This window comes from Monomorium pharaonis, chromosome 4, assembly GCF_013373865.1.
Source record: "Monomorium pharaonis isolate MP-MQ-018 chromosome 4, ASM1337386v2, whole genome shotgun sequence".
In the NCBI taxonomy this organism is placed as follows: domain Eukaryota; kingdom Metazoa; phylum Arthropoda; class Insecta; order Hymenoptera; family Formicidae; genus Monomorium; species Monomorium pharaonis.
The window spans coordinates 11,899,761-11,916,594 of NC_050470.1; the positions used below are offsets into that span (position 1 = coordinate 11,899,761).

General features: G+C 39.5%; 1 protein-coding gene across 6 annotated transcripts in view; it reads left to right on the forward strand.

Moving 5' to 3' along the window:
• Positions 1–16,834, forward strand: part of LOC105831939 (E3 ubiquitin-protein ligase RNF220) — a 201,940-nt gene that overhangs the window by 142,101 nt on the left and 43,005 nt on the right. The gene's annotated exons all lie outside the window — the stretch shown is intronic.

The window sequence follows — 16,834 nt, forward strand, 5'->3', positions numbered from 1 at the left end:
TTTATATTTACACACGTAAGAGTAAAAGTTTACAGCTTACAAATGAAGTTCTTTATTTGTAGTAATTATATCATTTGCAAACGTAAATTTACGATTGAAAATAAATAGAAACATTAACGTAATAATTCGCCAACGAACATGCGTTTTTTTCGTTATTGAAAAACCGCAAATATAATATATATGATAAAAGATACTATTGTTATTGTAATTTTTTGTCTAGTACAATTTTGCACAATTAAAGCAGAAACGCATAAAATTTTTTTGTATTTTTACTATACCATAAATTGTGTAATTGTTATATCATTTACGTAATTTTACATACTCTCTTTACAATGTGCGCGACGAAGAAATTTTTCCCCATCGCATTTACGAGCGAACACTTCTCGCCGTTTTTTTTTTGTCGCGTGTGCGTTTATTACGACTATATCGGCGTAAGTTGCGCGCCTGCACGTGCGCTTTCGCGTACGATGCGCGTCTACGACGGTCCCTCGAACCCGACCGACGAGGCGCCCCTTGACATCCCCGTGACACATACGACGTGGCCCCCGTCCCTGCCCGAAACCCTCTTCCTGTCACCCCTCGCTGTCCGCGTCCTTCGCTTACGATATTGAATCCCGATTTTATGATGCTTCTCTCCCAGTGCACCCTCGCGACGCCGCTCGCGGTGTAAACTTTTATTCGCGAGTTTAGAGGAAATCAGGCTGGCGCGAAGGGCGCCCGTCGGAGCGACGGGCCCTCTCGATGGGGGAAGACAAAGGGTAGTCGAGCGTGCGAGTCGTTGAAGAGGGGCCGAGGGGAGAGGGGGGGAGAGGTCGCGCTTTTTACGCGGGAATAAAAATATGGTTACTCGATGAATCCTGTCTGTACCGCTCGACATTTTTTCGCCCGGAAATCCGTGAGAAGATAAGTGCCGTGTGACGCGTCCGCGAAAGTTTGGAAGCTCTTAGAATTAAGACTTTTAGTCCGCGGTCTTTTCTACAATTTTTTGATCGACTAAAGATCTGATTTTTAAGAAATTATACGTCCTTCCACAATTCTTTGGCTCTTTAATCCTTGTTCTATTTTATATTTAACTATATTTGTGTAGCATTCTCGGACTAGTTCCGAGCTAGAACATTCCTGTTATAAATTTTATTAGCCCACCATTCCTCTCTTCGCGATTCTCTACTCTTAATTAGCATCGTCCCATACCTTTACTCCGCATTCCACGGTAATGTCACTCTTGATTGGCGAGACCTCGATCGAGTCGCTAAGACGAACGGTATATCGTACAATGACCTCGCGAACAAAATTGTTAGAAACATTTCGCTCCCCGAGAGAGAGAGAGAGAGAGAGAGAATCCGGAGGAAGGTCGGTCGGTCGGAAGAAACGAAAGGAGCCACCGACGAGTCTTTCTGTCTTCCTTCGTGACGGCTTTTACTGCCCGAGGAGCGCGCCGGGAAAAAGGTACATCCTCGAAACGTCCTGTATCCATAAAACGAAGATAGCCCCGGTACACCGTAATACCGTTTCGAGCGAGCGAGCGAGCGAGCGAGCGAGCACGCAGTCGCTATTAATTAATGCTTTAGTACCAGTATCGCCGCTCTTCTTTGAGACGAGTGGTAGCGGTCTCGACTCTCGACTATGGCGAGGAGGAAGAACGAGGACGCACACTCGTGGGACGTGAGAAGAGAAAGGAAGAAAAAGATAAAGAGAGAGAGAGGGAGTGGGAGAGAAGTGCCCGAGCGAAGTATAGGGTTGCTCCTTTTCTACGTTTCACTTTGTAGCCACTCAAGAACGGCCCCCGAGCTCCCTAAGAGCCGCCTAATCGACGCTACTAAACCCACGAGAGCATCACGAAAGGAGATGCCACGAGGGTCGTCGTACGTCCGACGTTTCTGCATAACTCCCGGTATACCGGTGGAGGGCGGAGGGCTCGTAAATCACGCGCGGCAAGAGAAGAGGAGAGACACATCGCGGCGGGGAGCGAGCGATCCTCTTCGCGCGTGTTACCCGCGAAATCCGCAATTTACCTCTTCGGGAAATTTTCTTTTTTCCGCTTTTCTTCTTTTTTTTTCGGTTTTACACGTTCCATTTCTCTGCCGCGTTAAATTTTCACAAATTCTTCTCGGAAAAGATTTTATTATATATGATTATTAATTTAGAAATTACGGTCAAAAATTGCTGTGACGACATATTAATTTTTAGTACGATAAATAAATGTAAAATTATAATAAAATTTTAATTTTTTACGTGAATTACCCTTCTTTTTTGTAAAATAATGTTATAATTAAAATAACAAAACTTTGAATATTTATCTCTTTTAATATTTGAGAGGAACTCTCAAACAGAATCTAAACAGGTGAAAAATATTTCATCGCGATGCACGAGCGTCTTTATGAAATTAGATCTCCTATGCTTTGTGGAGGTAAATTCCGGTTTAAAGGATCATCCGGTAGTTGGGTCCCCGTGCAAAATTAGTATGAGACTAAAGATGTGCTTTAATATCAGCCGACGCCCGGTTAGCGAAACGCCTCGTTGCTCGAAGTAGTCGAAGGGGAGGATAATAATGAGGATAAGACTAAAGGATATTAGCTGGTACAATCAAGCCCGACCCTTTCTCGCGCTCCTATCTTAATCCTTCGAGGAAAGATGCTGTATTTTGGACTAATTATTTGATACCTCGTCGATAATCGCTAATTATTGTCGTCGCTAATTGTGCGCAACAAATAACGCGACAATCAAATTTAATCCCAAAACACATTACTGTATCTTATATATGTACGCGTTGTACGTTGAGGAAACTAAAAATTTCATTTCGCATTTTGATGAATTCTTTTTGTAAAACTTGAATACGTGCAAAGGGTAAAAAAAAAACGAAAATCGAATAGTTTCGAATGCATAAAGGAAATACATTACGGAGTGATAATGGTTCTCTGTCTCTCTCTCTTCTTTCCCTTTTATGCGCGCACGCGCGAATTGCTATGATAATTTAGCGGAAAATTCGAAGGAGGATCGGGAAACGTTTCAACCACCGCACAAAAGGGTATTATAGAATGGTCAGACTCACAATATACGGGTAATAATAATATTTTGTGGATTAACTAAATCATCGCGCTCGCGGTGTGCGCTTTACGGTCATTAACAATGCGCATAATCTACTTACTGACGGGAAATCCCGCTTAACGAGCGGCTCGCACTGATGGATCGGCAGCATTGATCACTAAATTGATAGAATAAGACTTAGGCGCTGAAGTAATGCCGCCTAATTGTGAGATATCGAATTGACGCTCGATCAAACTTGTCCATTTCTAAACGATGATATTTATCTAATGCAAAAATTGTGTATTTATTTAGAATCATAGTTTTTACTTGACATTTTATACATGTATTTTTATAAATTAAATATTTCTGTTTTTTGTTTTACAGTCCAAGTATTTTGTGTTCAAATATTATCTGTTTTAATTTTTAATAGACTAAAAGTTACATTTAGAAACAAAATTTTGTAAAAAGAGAAGAAACAAAAGAAATATTTAATCTTATATATAAATTATTTCTTTTTTTTATAAATTGTGTATTGAAATAAAATATATACGAACACTGAAAGAAAAAAATGCTGAATTTAAATAAATATTTCTTTGAATAGTACTAATAACATATTTTATAGGAAATCAATAATATTTATTTCAAACAAGTAATATTTTCTAAATTATAGAAAGTATTACTCGTTTTAAATAAATATTATTGATTTTCTATAAAATATGTTATTAGTACTATTCAAAGAAATATTTATTTAAAACCAGTATTTTTGTCTTTCGGTAAAGAAATTTATTATTAATATATAATTTCTTTATTTAATCCCATTTCATCTAGTTTTAATAACTTAAAAATTTAAGAAACATGACTTTATATATTTATAATATATTTAAGAGTATTTTTTTACATATTAAAATAATATTACATTTGTGTTATTTTTCTAAGAGGTTTTTAGTTTGCAGATGTAATTTAAGGATTTTAACTTTGCTTTTTCCCTTCTATGTAAATATCCGTAAATGCCTTCCTTTGAGTGTCTAGCGAATTCCGATCGCAAATTCGCAACGTCATCATGCGAAAGCACCGAGGACAGGTCACGTCTGTATCCCAACAGGACAGGGGAATTATCATAATTTAAACATGCCTTTTGTGCACGGGCGCAGCGTGAAATCAGTCCGCGCTACCGTAGAACGATGGTCTTACCACGTTATATACCGACGGGCAGGTGTGCCGAAACCGGAAGCCTTTGGGCCTCGCCGCGCGCTCGGCGCTCAATGGACCGACAAATTCGAACTGTGACTTTTGACTGTATAATCCCATCCCGGATCCTTTTCATGCCACTGGGAAAGTCTCGGAGAAGAACGGGATCACGGTTTTCTCGCTGCCAGTTACCAGCGACATTACCGCGACGAGAGACTTTTCCATGGATTATATCCAGTCATTATCCAATATGGACTTTTAAAGCGATATTCCTTTTTACCTCCAATTTATATTCAATTAAAAAGGAGCAAACGCATTTAGGATATGAAACCGTTGAGATTTGTACTTGTAATAACTTCGCTCAAAGAAACATATTTATTGAATTGTATTAAATTATCAATTATAATCCAAATTATCGCACAAGGTAACAGTTTTAATTATATGTTTCGTCATCGAACATATTAGTGTTATATAACGTTAAACAGCACTAATAATTATCTATTAAAGATACATTATACTGATGGCGATAAAGATTAGCGAACGAAAGCGATAACACTGATTTCCTCATCGATATAATCGACTAATGGTCGCGAAAAGGTCTTAATAACATTTCGAGCGATATACATACATAGCAATATAGAGCATAGTCGGCGGTATATATTTATTTATGCAAAACCGCTTGTGAGCGGGTGAGACCGGATATATCGCGGGATTCGGCCGCATATATTCGCGATTTATGGCGCTGTCATTTTCGGTTTTGCACTGCTCGACGTGTAAATCATTCAAACCGGCCGCTTGGCACAGATCGCCCGCAAGAATAATATCGATACGAGCAGCCCGTTCATAGGCGATTCCTTTCTTTGTTACGATTACTCCACCTCTCGTTGTACTGTTAACCGAAAATTTCGAAACACGTCAAATATCGCGACTTGATTGTCTGACGAAAACGCGCGCGCGGATCGCGCGCCAAATTATTTGCAACTAATTGCGCGGAAACCAGCTGCCACTGATTTATCACAAGTCAAGCGCAGATGAAAATACAATAATAATGAGATAATAATAATAAACTCATTTAATATTAATGATTAATTAATATCTTGTATGTGTTGTATACAAGAGAAAGAGGATACGTCTCAGGCGTGCATGTCACTGGCATGCATTGCAGTTTCGTGTCATCGACCATCCCTAGGAGCAATATGAGAATCTCTAGGTCATTGAGTCAGATCAGTGGTGCTCCAAAAGGGCTTTGCGTCATCATCGGATTATGCATGGCTTGCGTTTGAATTAAATGCTAAATATTAAATTTTTGAATTTTTATGGATAGAGAGGGAGAGAGAGAGAGAATTTATTAACATTTTTTAAATATTTTTATTATTTGTTTTGGACAATAGACAAATATTTATTTGTTTTTATTTATGTGATACTAAGAACTGCTTTTTTCTTTTATTATAAATACAAATATATACAATGACGTGCAAAATTTACAATTTATGTAAAAATTTATAATTTATTAATATGTATCTAATAATTAATAATAATAATTTCATAATAATAATAATGATAATAATATAATAACAATAACTTGACTTGATAATAGTTATACAGTACAAACATTTTCTATTTTGTATCTGATTCCTATAACAGATAATATCATAAAAAGAATTTTTGCATACAATTTTAGTCTAAAAATTACTTTAAAATTATGATAGTTGTAGAATAATTGTTTTTCAAAGAAGTTCATATAATTTTTTGTGATTTATTTTAATATTTATTAGACACATATTTTATACTTTGATATAACAACATATAAAATATGTTTCTGATTACTTTTACTAAACTGCATAGTTAAATTTCAGTAATTTAAAATATGTTAAACAATTATGAATTTATTATTTTAAATATAATAAATGCCAAAAACGATAAATATATATAACATCTTATATAAATTTTGTTATACAGTATGTGATATTTTTCGATCTGATTAGATAAGACTCGTGATAATTTTCTAGGCTATTTTTCAAAAAAATATAAATATTAAAACATGAATGTAACTAACATAGAATGTAACTAAAACATGTTTTCTATTATAGATAATGCAGCAGTTTTTACAATATTGTTTCATATTTTGTAATAATTAATGTTTTCGTGATATAACTAAAGATGAATATCTGAGAGATTGACAGATGTAATGAAATTCAGACACGGTCTTGTAGAGGAAGAGTCGCATAAGTTTGTACCGATATTTTTTTTTTTTTTAAATAAAGCATAACGGGAAATTCTCTTCCTGTACTGTTAAAGTTTAATTGCGCGATTTCTTATGCCGTAGGTTAAATTAAATTTTTTCTCTTTCTGTTAGCCAGACTTATTATAACCGCATATTTACGCAAAATTTTGCTGGCCATCTTGGTACGCCGGAACAAAGAAGAAGCGCAGGCGAGTCGTGTGCGATTCTAGCAAACCCTCGCCGCGCAAACAACCCCTAAATGCCAGCCGAGGTCCACTGACTGACTGTTCTGACTGACTGGATGACTGACTGACTGCCGTGCTACCCGCGGACACAAAGGGCCGGCTTTGTGCGTGCCTACAGATTAGTGGACTTATATACAAAGTCATTCACGGCGAGCGAAGACCCGTACCGTTCTTCTCGCCACCCCTCGTCATACCTCGCCCTTGCCCCGCGCATCCCAACGCCGTCCTCGTTCGCACCTATTCCATGTCCGAAACCGGCTGCGCATCACGTATTTCGATCCCTTTTGGATCCGGGGGAAACCATCCGGTAATCTCGCTAATACAGATGTCAGCGACGTGTACACCAGACGAACTACCAATACTATGTTCGACGTAGCTTTGACTTTTCACCCTCCCGCTAAAATATCTTTCTATCCTTCCCTCGCATTCTCTTCCGTTTCCTCGAGAGGCTCCTAGGCTTTTTCATTTTGCTTTTGCCCGTGACTTGTAAACCGTCCGAAACGCCCTAAGCCTTCGGAGAAAGATTGATACAATTCAATTCTTCATTTATGACGCTTTTTTCTAATCTTCAAATAATAATTAACATTTTCTTTTAAGAAAAACTGATGATATTTCTTGAGAATCTTGGGAGTAGATCGTGGAAAAGCAATAAAGAATTATTTACCTGCGTACATGCAATTATCAGTATGTAAATGTTATTGCAAATTATTTAACACTATTATTTGTGATTGCGAAGTAAAAAGAGAAATAGTTTCGATAAATCATGGAATGTTCTGTGGTAATTTCCATTAAATGACATAAATTATTCAAAGATTGTTTCACTGATACTGACATTTATATTTAGTCGACTTATTAACTTTTCATGGCTTGTTTAATTAATTAAAATTACTTATTCAAAATTACACCCATTTCTTTTCAGTTTATTGGCTTGTTTACGTTAAATTATTATATTATTCATATATTGGTTTATAATTATTATCGGCGCGCTTAATGTACACGGAGGAAGAATTTCGCGTAAAAGGAACGAAACGCACGGTAAATTGCACAGAAAAGTTCACCGATTGTACAGAGAGAACAGAAACAAATTAAAGTATTTACAATTAGAGAGAGATCATCGGTAGAATATGCCTGGCTCCTCCTCCCCTCTCCCTGAGGATACCGCTCTAGAGAGTGTTTTCACCCTTGGATAGTTTAATGCCCCCCCTCCCCTCGTGTCGACACCCGAGGCGACTCACCCCGGGCCTGCCGAGGCTGCTATTAGTTTGGTTTCGATGGTGCGGTAGTGAGTTACTCGGTACGACGCGTTCGACCCCTCGATGATCGACCGGACCACTTAAGGTTTCGTGTGCACGCTCATGGACCGCTCGAGAGATGTATCACAACCACACGAATCTCGCTTTCCTGTGGAATCTGCACTGTGAGTACGGGGCCCCGCGGATCCCTCGTCACTATGTAACCTATGTTACTCTTTTATTCTGTGTGATCGTGAGAACTATAAAAATCCAAACTTATTACACGAAAGAAGTGTCAACTTATGTTTAATAATTAATTAACTAATTGGATTACTATAATTCAAATACGTTAGACGCTTCTTGGATTCTTCGATTGGACGATTTTGTGCTTTTATTGAGAAAAAAGACAGTCATATTTAACGTTACGTACGTATCGAGAAAATTAAATACAAATTTGCTCATATAAAAGGTTGACATTTCGGAGCAGATTTATTGCAGCGCAATTATAAATTAATATCAGAGAATTACAACAGAATAATATTGCAATCATTATTATATCATAGAAATTAAACGAAGAAATTAAATACAAATACATATAGCAAACAATTAGTATAGCACGTTGCGACAGAAATATTACTATCAAACAGTAAATAATTATAACTGAAGAATTTTAACAGGTGGTACGAATATAGAAAAAATAAGAGATTTTTCATGCACAAAGCAATCTGAATTAAGACGTTTCTGTCGTACTGTAGATGAAAAAATTATAAGAAAGAGAAATATTACCGTTTTGCATTATGTTGAATGTCGGCAAAGATAAAAGAGTTTCATAGATTAAAGGAGCCGGAATATTTTCACTCCATATTTCTATGCGTCTCGCATAGCGATAGGATAGTCAAAAAATCACGCTAGAATCGCGATTCTTCATAGTGGGCGCATTATGAATCTAGCGCTTCCGTGGCGGAATTTCCGCTCGGAGCACTCGACAAAGCGTGCGGGTATATACAACTAAAATGAACACCACTCGACTGGTTCGTTAGCGGATAGTCAAAGTGCATTTCACTCGAGCAGTTGCATCCGCTCTGGGCCGTCAATTATTTCCATTAGGCTATTGACGTTTCGGGCCACAAACGATCTGTCTAGTTTTACGCGACTTGTATCTCTATTCGCGCGCGTTTATATTTAACGCTCTTACTTTACATTTTAACATGTTGTTAAAATGTAATATTGACTGTTAGCTATAACAGTATACAAGTCGTGTATGCTTCGGAATATTGTAAACCTGCTGAAATCGTGCCGAGGTAAAATCGTATAAATAATACGCAATTATTTAAGAATATTTGTAAACAATAAATCGTTAATTTACAAACTGAAATATCAAGTAAAAAGTAATAAATTATTATTAATAAATTTATGTTATTTAATTTAATTATTTGTTTGATAATGCAAAGCAAATAAAGCCTCTTACATACATGCAATTTGTATACATTTTGGTTTTCTTCATACTGATTCTTTAAATTGATTATCAATATCTAAATAATATTAAGAATATAAATAGTTTTATTTTGTTTACAATTTGATTAGTTGATATTTGTAGATTTATTATGTTATCAGATAATACTTTGGTTCCAGTTACGATTAGTGGGAGGGTTTCTGCAAAACTAACGAGTAAATGAACGATCTCGACCCCATGCGCTTAACAATTTAATGTGTCGGTGTAGTAATTCAGGATGATAAAGAGGGAACTTGGAAAAAAATTGCAATTATTTCCGCGCACGCGTCTTATCGAGATGATCTCACCGCATTCGTCCCGCGGTGATCCAGGTGTGCCTCGTCCGGCAAGACCTCGGACCGGTTTGCGAGGACAACGGCGACGAGGAGGACCTGGACGACGAAAGGAGGAAGAGAGGAGCACGATAGAAACGGGGCGTAAAAGGACGGAGCGCCAAAAAAATCGCTTCCTCCTCCCGTTTTATGGATATGTAATTAAATGGTCACAGTCGCGACGCGCTGTCGTCGGATTAAGGACCTTCTCGACGCCGACGGCCTTTTCGCGTCCTGACATCGAGGGGGGGAGGGCAGGATCTAATTTATACAAAAAGGAAGGAAAGAGTCGACGGGGTGGAGGAAGAGAAATGGTGAAAAGACAGGGTGAAGGAAAGACACTGTGAGGGAGGACAGAGGGTGAGCGAGGGGGGGGGAGGGGAGGGGGAGGGATGAGACTAGTGGTATTTACGACCGCGCGCGAGGCCCTACGTATGTATCGGCGCATTATGGGCCTCGTAGTATCAAAGGGGCCGCCTTTACAACGAGCCATATACAGCCGTTTACAGCGTCGGAAATCTGACTGACGTCTATATAAGTATACCCGGGGACTCGTCTCCCTCACGCGCTTCGCGGGCAAGCGTGAATGTCGCCGTGCGACGGACGAACGTGCGTGCCCTCGCCTCCATCCTCCCCCCCCCCCCTCCCTGCATATCTCGCCCCGTGAGAATAGGAAGCCGGAGAGTGGGATACTCATCGCGTTTGGCGTTTCGGGACGGTATCTCGGGGACATTGCAGCACAAGGTAGACGCTAATGGACGATATTCGCCATAAGCGGGACGGACGTTAAAGTCGTGAGAAATCTAAACTGCGAATTAGCGAAACGTCGCGATATCGTTCATTTTTGTACGCTGATGCCAACAAACGTCTTTCTTTTTCTTTTTTTTAATGCAGAAATTTAAAATCTCGAATTCGAATTAGAGAGACAACAACGCGCGAAACGTGTTGTTGAGTCGTTACATAGAAAAGTACATAAAATGGCCGGCATTAAAGGTGGTGGACGTAGAAAGGTTCCATCAATTATTTGGGATTCTTTACGCGAGCCATGCGCGCGATAGCGTGATGCGAATCCTCTCTCTCTCTCTCTTTCTCTCTCGCGTCTCGAGAGGGATGCCGCGGGCTGCTTTAACAATACCTCAACAAGTCGCCACCGATAACGAGTTAAATTCACGGTCGCGGTCTTATCTCTCGCGCGACCTGTTCCACCGCACCGCCGCTGTACGGTTTTCTCCGCGCGGCGCGGTGTATCGTTTTATCACGCGGACACGCTCGATTTAATTATTCGATATTGTGCGCGGCGGAAAAACACGCGGTATCTTGAGTTACGCTTATTGCCGTGCGAATAAAACGACCCGCGGATTCCACAAAGCGCCCCGGCTCCTTAACAATGCTTCGCGGTTATTTATGAAGCCAACGGGAACGCTAATCTTCCCTCGTGAAAAGGACCGAAGGCACGAATATTGTGCGGAGAAAAGAGAAAAACTCTCCTTCTCCCCTAAGACTTTTACACGCAAATTTGTGAATTGTATTGTGAATATTTTTATCATTATTTTATCAGCTGAAAGGAGTAAGATTAGCAAGTAAAAAAGATTTAGTTCTAACTTTCTTTAATTAAAAAATATTGCACGTTATATTATTGAATATTTAGAAAAGAAAATAGATACAGTCTTGCTAAAAGTTTCTATAGAATGTAACGTGAAGGTGAAATTCAGGGAATTCAGGGTAGCGCAATTAGATTACAGAGGAATATCTGAATGGTCTCTCCCCCACGAGATCCTACATCATATTGGGATATCGGGACTGCGATTCGCCACTCGCTTCCTCAAACAGAATCATCGTTTCGCAGATGTAGCACTCGCGGGCGCGCGAAAGCGTAACCTGCGCGTTCACGCTACCTTTCGCCCTCTTTCCCTCCCCCTGCGACCCTCTGTGCACGCTATTCAGGCGTAACGGAGAGTTTAATTAATATTCGCACAGCGGGTTGGCCCGTTTGATTAGCTCTACGTTGCGCAGCCTGATGGGCAAGCATGCATCCACGTAGAATGCACATAGGCGGAAGGGAGCGAAACAGAGAGCGAGAGAGCGAGAGAAAGAGAGAGAAGGGTGGGGAGAGAGAGAGAGAGAGAGAGAGAGAAGGAAGAGACTACACATTCCGAGAGCCTACGAACCAACTGTAATATCACAATCATAACCAGACCCCTTGTCGGCTCGTCCGTCCATCCGTCTGTCTGCCAAAACGTCCTCACGCTTCAGCGATATCAAAGAACTGCTGGCCGCTCGTGACGTTTACGGTACGCGCGCGGTACGACCACCGGTGTCCCGCAACCGGTTAGCGTTTTGCGCTCTTCGCGGTCGGTTATGAACGATATAGTCGATACGCGGGTAGGCACCCGTAGAGGTAGGCTCGCACAAACGGAGGGAATTATTTGCTAACGACGCTTCCCGCTAATTAGTTACGTCATTTTAAACCCACGGCCCTCGTGTTTTGTATTGTTGCAAAATGAGACGTTGCTACAATAACGTCTCATTAAATATCAACTACTTTATATTATTTATGATAATTTCTCTAATAAACATTAGTCACGAGTGTCCGGGTGAAAAAGTCCGTTAATTAAAAATTACCAATTAACTTATTTTATGTATTTGTAAAAAATATACAGCTATGTACATTTTTCCACGTTTAAAATGGATGACGAGTGTAACAGAAAAATTTCACGGACGTGTCACACGGTCCTGTGCGACAACTTTGGAGTTTCAGGGAACGTGGGAATATAATTTTGTGAGAGCGATGAATTTTCTGCAACACACAACGGGGTCCAACAACGGGACAAAATAAGACATGCGGGAGCGGACGGAAGAAAATAAAGCAACAAACGCAACGGGAGCTCGGGAATCGAGGGATTTACCGGCCCGAAACGAGTCGTTCATTTGGCAAGGTGAATCCACGGAAGCTCTACCGTATCTCTTCTCACTCCTCCTCCACTTTCCCCGCCTCGACCCCGTTGGCCTTCGCTGTTCTTTCACCGCGTTGCAAGGTGGTCACCGGGATAAGGAAAATAAAGATAAAGAGATGGACCGAGACAGCAGCAGGATGTACGAGTTACGTGAATACGGCAGCGCGAGCCTACTTTACGAAGTGGACACCTACGTTTATTGTCGTAGTATATAATATTCCCGGTGAATCATTCACTATAACCGAGAACGTTCCCCGTTCCCTTTTTTTTTAACCGTGACACGCGCAGATCGGAATGATTTTTCACGTAGCGTTATTTCGCGCAAAACTTTTTATCGTATTAAATCTAAATGTATCTTTTATATAATAATGATTTTAATATTAAATATATCAGGGATACGCGCGTTTAAATGTTTTTAAGCGCATATTAATAGTTGGAGTTATAATTAGAGGAAAATAGAATTTATAGGTAAATGTCAGCTTGTTTGTTCCTAAGTAGAAATTGAACTTCATGTTCATCTAGTCCGGATAGAAAAGTTGTACCTTACATATCTAGCTACTAGTAAAGTAACGTTCACTTTTTCTAGTAGCTATAAAACAATTAACTAAGGAAAGCATAATTATATATATTATCTTTATATTATTTTTTTAATTGTTGTTTATTTGGTTTATAATGATGCTGTTGATATTAAAATGTATGTTACAGATTTTCAGTCACTAGACAGATTTTTTATGAAATATGATAAACCTCAATTTAAATCTGCTGATCAATTTAAAACTACTGGTGTCTGTCTAGTTAGATTGCATTTTTCAAAACCAGCGCCATCTGCTACTATTTTTTTTTGCGTGGTAACTAGAAACAGCAGTTACATTAGAAAAACTGATTACAGCCAGTTACTAACTAGTGACGAGTTAAAAAAGTTTTTTAATCAATACTACTTAACTACTATGTTTTGAATCAGGTCTAGATTTATTTCTCGACTCATTTCTTAAGTTATTTACGACTTCAAAATAGAGTAACACTCTCACACGTTCGCGACGCAAACATATATGAGACATAAATACATGATCTTACATAAGCTCTATAAAAAAGAACACAGAATAGCGTCTTTTGACTCCAATTTCTGGTAACTCGACGTCTTTGAGATAGCTTTTTCGCTACAGTGACACCTGAATGTATCTGACAGATTATTTTTGTGGCGTAAAATAGAATCGCATCAGTTTCCTTCAGAGAGAGAGAGAGAGAGAGAGAGAAGACTTGAGTAGCCTTTGTTCGCGTCTCAACGGAGGATAAACGCGATTCTTTTTATATCGAAAGCTGTCCATTCAATATATTCCAAAAATAATCCTCGTAAACACAGAAATGTTTCTCGCGCGCGCGCGCGAATAGAAGCCCGACGATTCGATCCGCCGCGCCGCCACCGAGCAGTATTTGTCCGCTACCGATCTGATCGATCCGCATGCATCTTTATCACCACCCACGGGCGCGCATAAAGCCCGAAGCCCGCCTCGTGATCCCTCACGGCGCCCGTGGGCCCGTGAGCCAAGCTTCTCTTCTCGCGGCCGCTTTGCGTCGCGAGCGAGAGCGAGAGCGAGAGAGGCCGCCGTTGAGTAAGATATCGCAGGCCGTGTCGGACGTGTTTATGAATATTGGCACGTTGGCGAGCGAGCGAGCCTTTCGGTCTGGCGCGCACAAAGGCGAGCTCCAACATAAGTCGTTTGCGTTTCGTGCATCTCGCCAAGCCCCAGATACCGTTTCTTTTCACAGTTCGCAGCGTAAAAAAATTATTAGCTCTGTGATATTAACGAGAGACAGAGCATTATCGAGTGTATCGTGTTTCGATTGAACTGCCTGGGGATTGTCGATCTACAAGGATGAAAATGAATTAGGATCCTTTTCGTCGAACACGTTAGAAAAGTTTTGGAGATTTTTGAAATTAAGTTGATCGGTGCAGTAAAGTAGGATAGAATTAAATATTGTAGAAGCTAAAAATGTTGACATTATTGCGAATAATTATTTCGTAAATTAATAGGCCTATTCTGTAACTCTTAACGACAGTTCGGTGTCGTTAGATTGTCCTTGCGCAGCTTTTTTGTCACATATAATATGTGCGCAACGACAATGTAACGATATCGACACTGCCGTTAAGAGTCACAGAATAACTATTAATTTCTAAGCTCGAAATCATTTCTGGCAATTGCGCGGCAACACAAATCGCAGACAAGTCCCAAAAGCGTTTGTGGCCGCAGCACGCGCACGAGACTGGCTCGAGAGGCGATTGGAAAGAGTAGGGGAGGAGGGGTAAATCCCGACGGTTGGTCCCTTTTCGAGATGAGAAGCGAGGCGGTCAAATGATTACAAAGCAGCCTGTGCGAGCGTCGAATTGATATTGATAGCCACCTCGTGCTACCATGTGCAAACTACCTCTCGAGTACACCTGGAGAGAGAGAGAGAGAGAGAGAAGAGAAAAGGACGCGGCTGGATTTCGGCAGGAAGTTAGCCAGCGATCGAGAAAAACGAAAGGGAACGAAGGCAAAACGACGTGTAAGCGAAAGGGCGTGAAAAAAGAAATTGAACGGAGCAGCGTCTCGTGATGTCAGTGAGGGATGCATCGCAATTGAAACGAAGCGAAAGCCGCGCAGCTGTGCGAAACCGTGTGCCATTAAATACCTGGAAGACTTATATGTAACATTGGAAATCATTTCGTTGGGTATCTGCAAACCGCCCGTTCAAACTGATGCGTTTATTAGGTGCGTTGTTCGTATCATTACCATCGTTATTTTCTTCATGCTACTGCTTGTGCCGTGAGGTGGGAAATAATTTAGCAATATACCGATTAAAAATTACAATATTTAATGTTTATTTATCTCATTATATGATTTTTTAGCGTCTCTAATTTTTTATGATATAAATTTTTCACTTTTGTTGGTATACATTACGGCTTTCTCTAGCACGTTGTATATGGCTAAGATATTTTCAAAATGTACCTCGATACAGATACAAATACACAAATTAAAATGTATATAGACACAGATACTCAGATACTTTTAAATTATTCCTTACTAATGGTAATATGAATAAAATATACTGAATAAATTCTTTATTAATGTTTTTCTTTACATTACGATTTCTACTTTATTTATTGGTGTATACCAAAATGCTTGAAAAATATTTAGTTTATTTTGTTGTATTAAAATTTGACTTTTAATGGTTCAATTAATGTTGATAAAAAATAGATAGAATTGTGTTAAATTTTAAAAAATGTTTTATATAAGAAAAGGATGTGATTGATGCGATATCTTTTTATTTGACAAATAAGAGAAAATCTTCATGCTAATAGAGGACTGTCAGTTATTGTTTTTGAGATTCACTTAGACAGAGTTCATTTGGACACAAGAATTTTATACGTGCAAAATTGTACATCGAGGTTCATGCTGTTCGTTTCCACATTGTTAGGTGCCACGATGATAGAATAGATTACAATTTTTTAAGCAAAGATGCTCCCTACATTTTTTTAAGCAGAGGGGAAAAGGTTCTCTGATGTATTTGAAAAGCAATTTAGATATACTTCATTTTGTACCATAGATACAGGCCTAGATACACATAATGTATCTCTATAAATGTGTTTAAATACTACCTAACTGATTCTACTTTCGAAATATGAAGAGCAGTTACGAGTAGTTAGACAAAATGTATCGTTTAAAAAATTGGCAATGTTTAACTTTCAGTTCAGCATTGCCAAAAATTATAATTTATCGCGCACACGCGAAATTACATCACGCTAAGAACTCCTGGAACTTACGTACACATGCTTCATTTTTTTTTTTCTGAAGCAGCGGTATTTCCGCGGTCTGGAGAACGTTGAGGTCAGTAGGGGCAGGAGGCGAAAATCAGTTCGGCGAACTGTGGCCCCCGGGTCCTGTTGTGTAAATGAGGGATCGTAAAGAAAGCTACACAGTATCAGCTACACACCTCGGACACCTACCAAAACCGCTGGCTGGTGCCCCGGCCTGAGAGACCCCCCGCCGCACGGTCTGCCTTAAATCACGGCTGTTTGTAATTAAGTGAATGAATGGCCTGTATCAGAGTTAATATTTGCGACATGACGTATGACGGTGCCGCGGAGACAAATCCCTTATATAT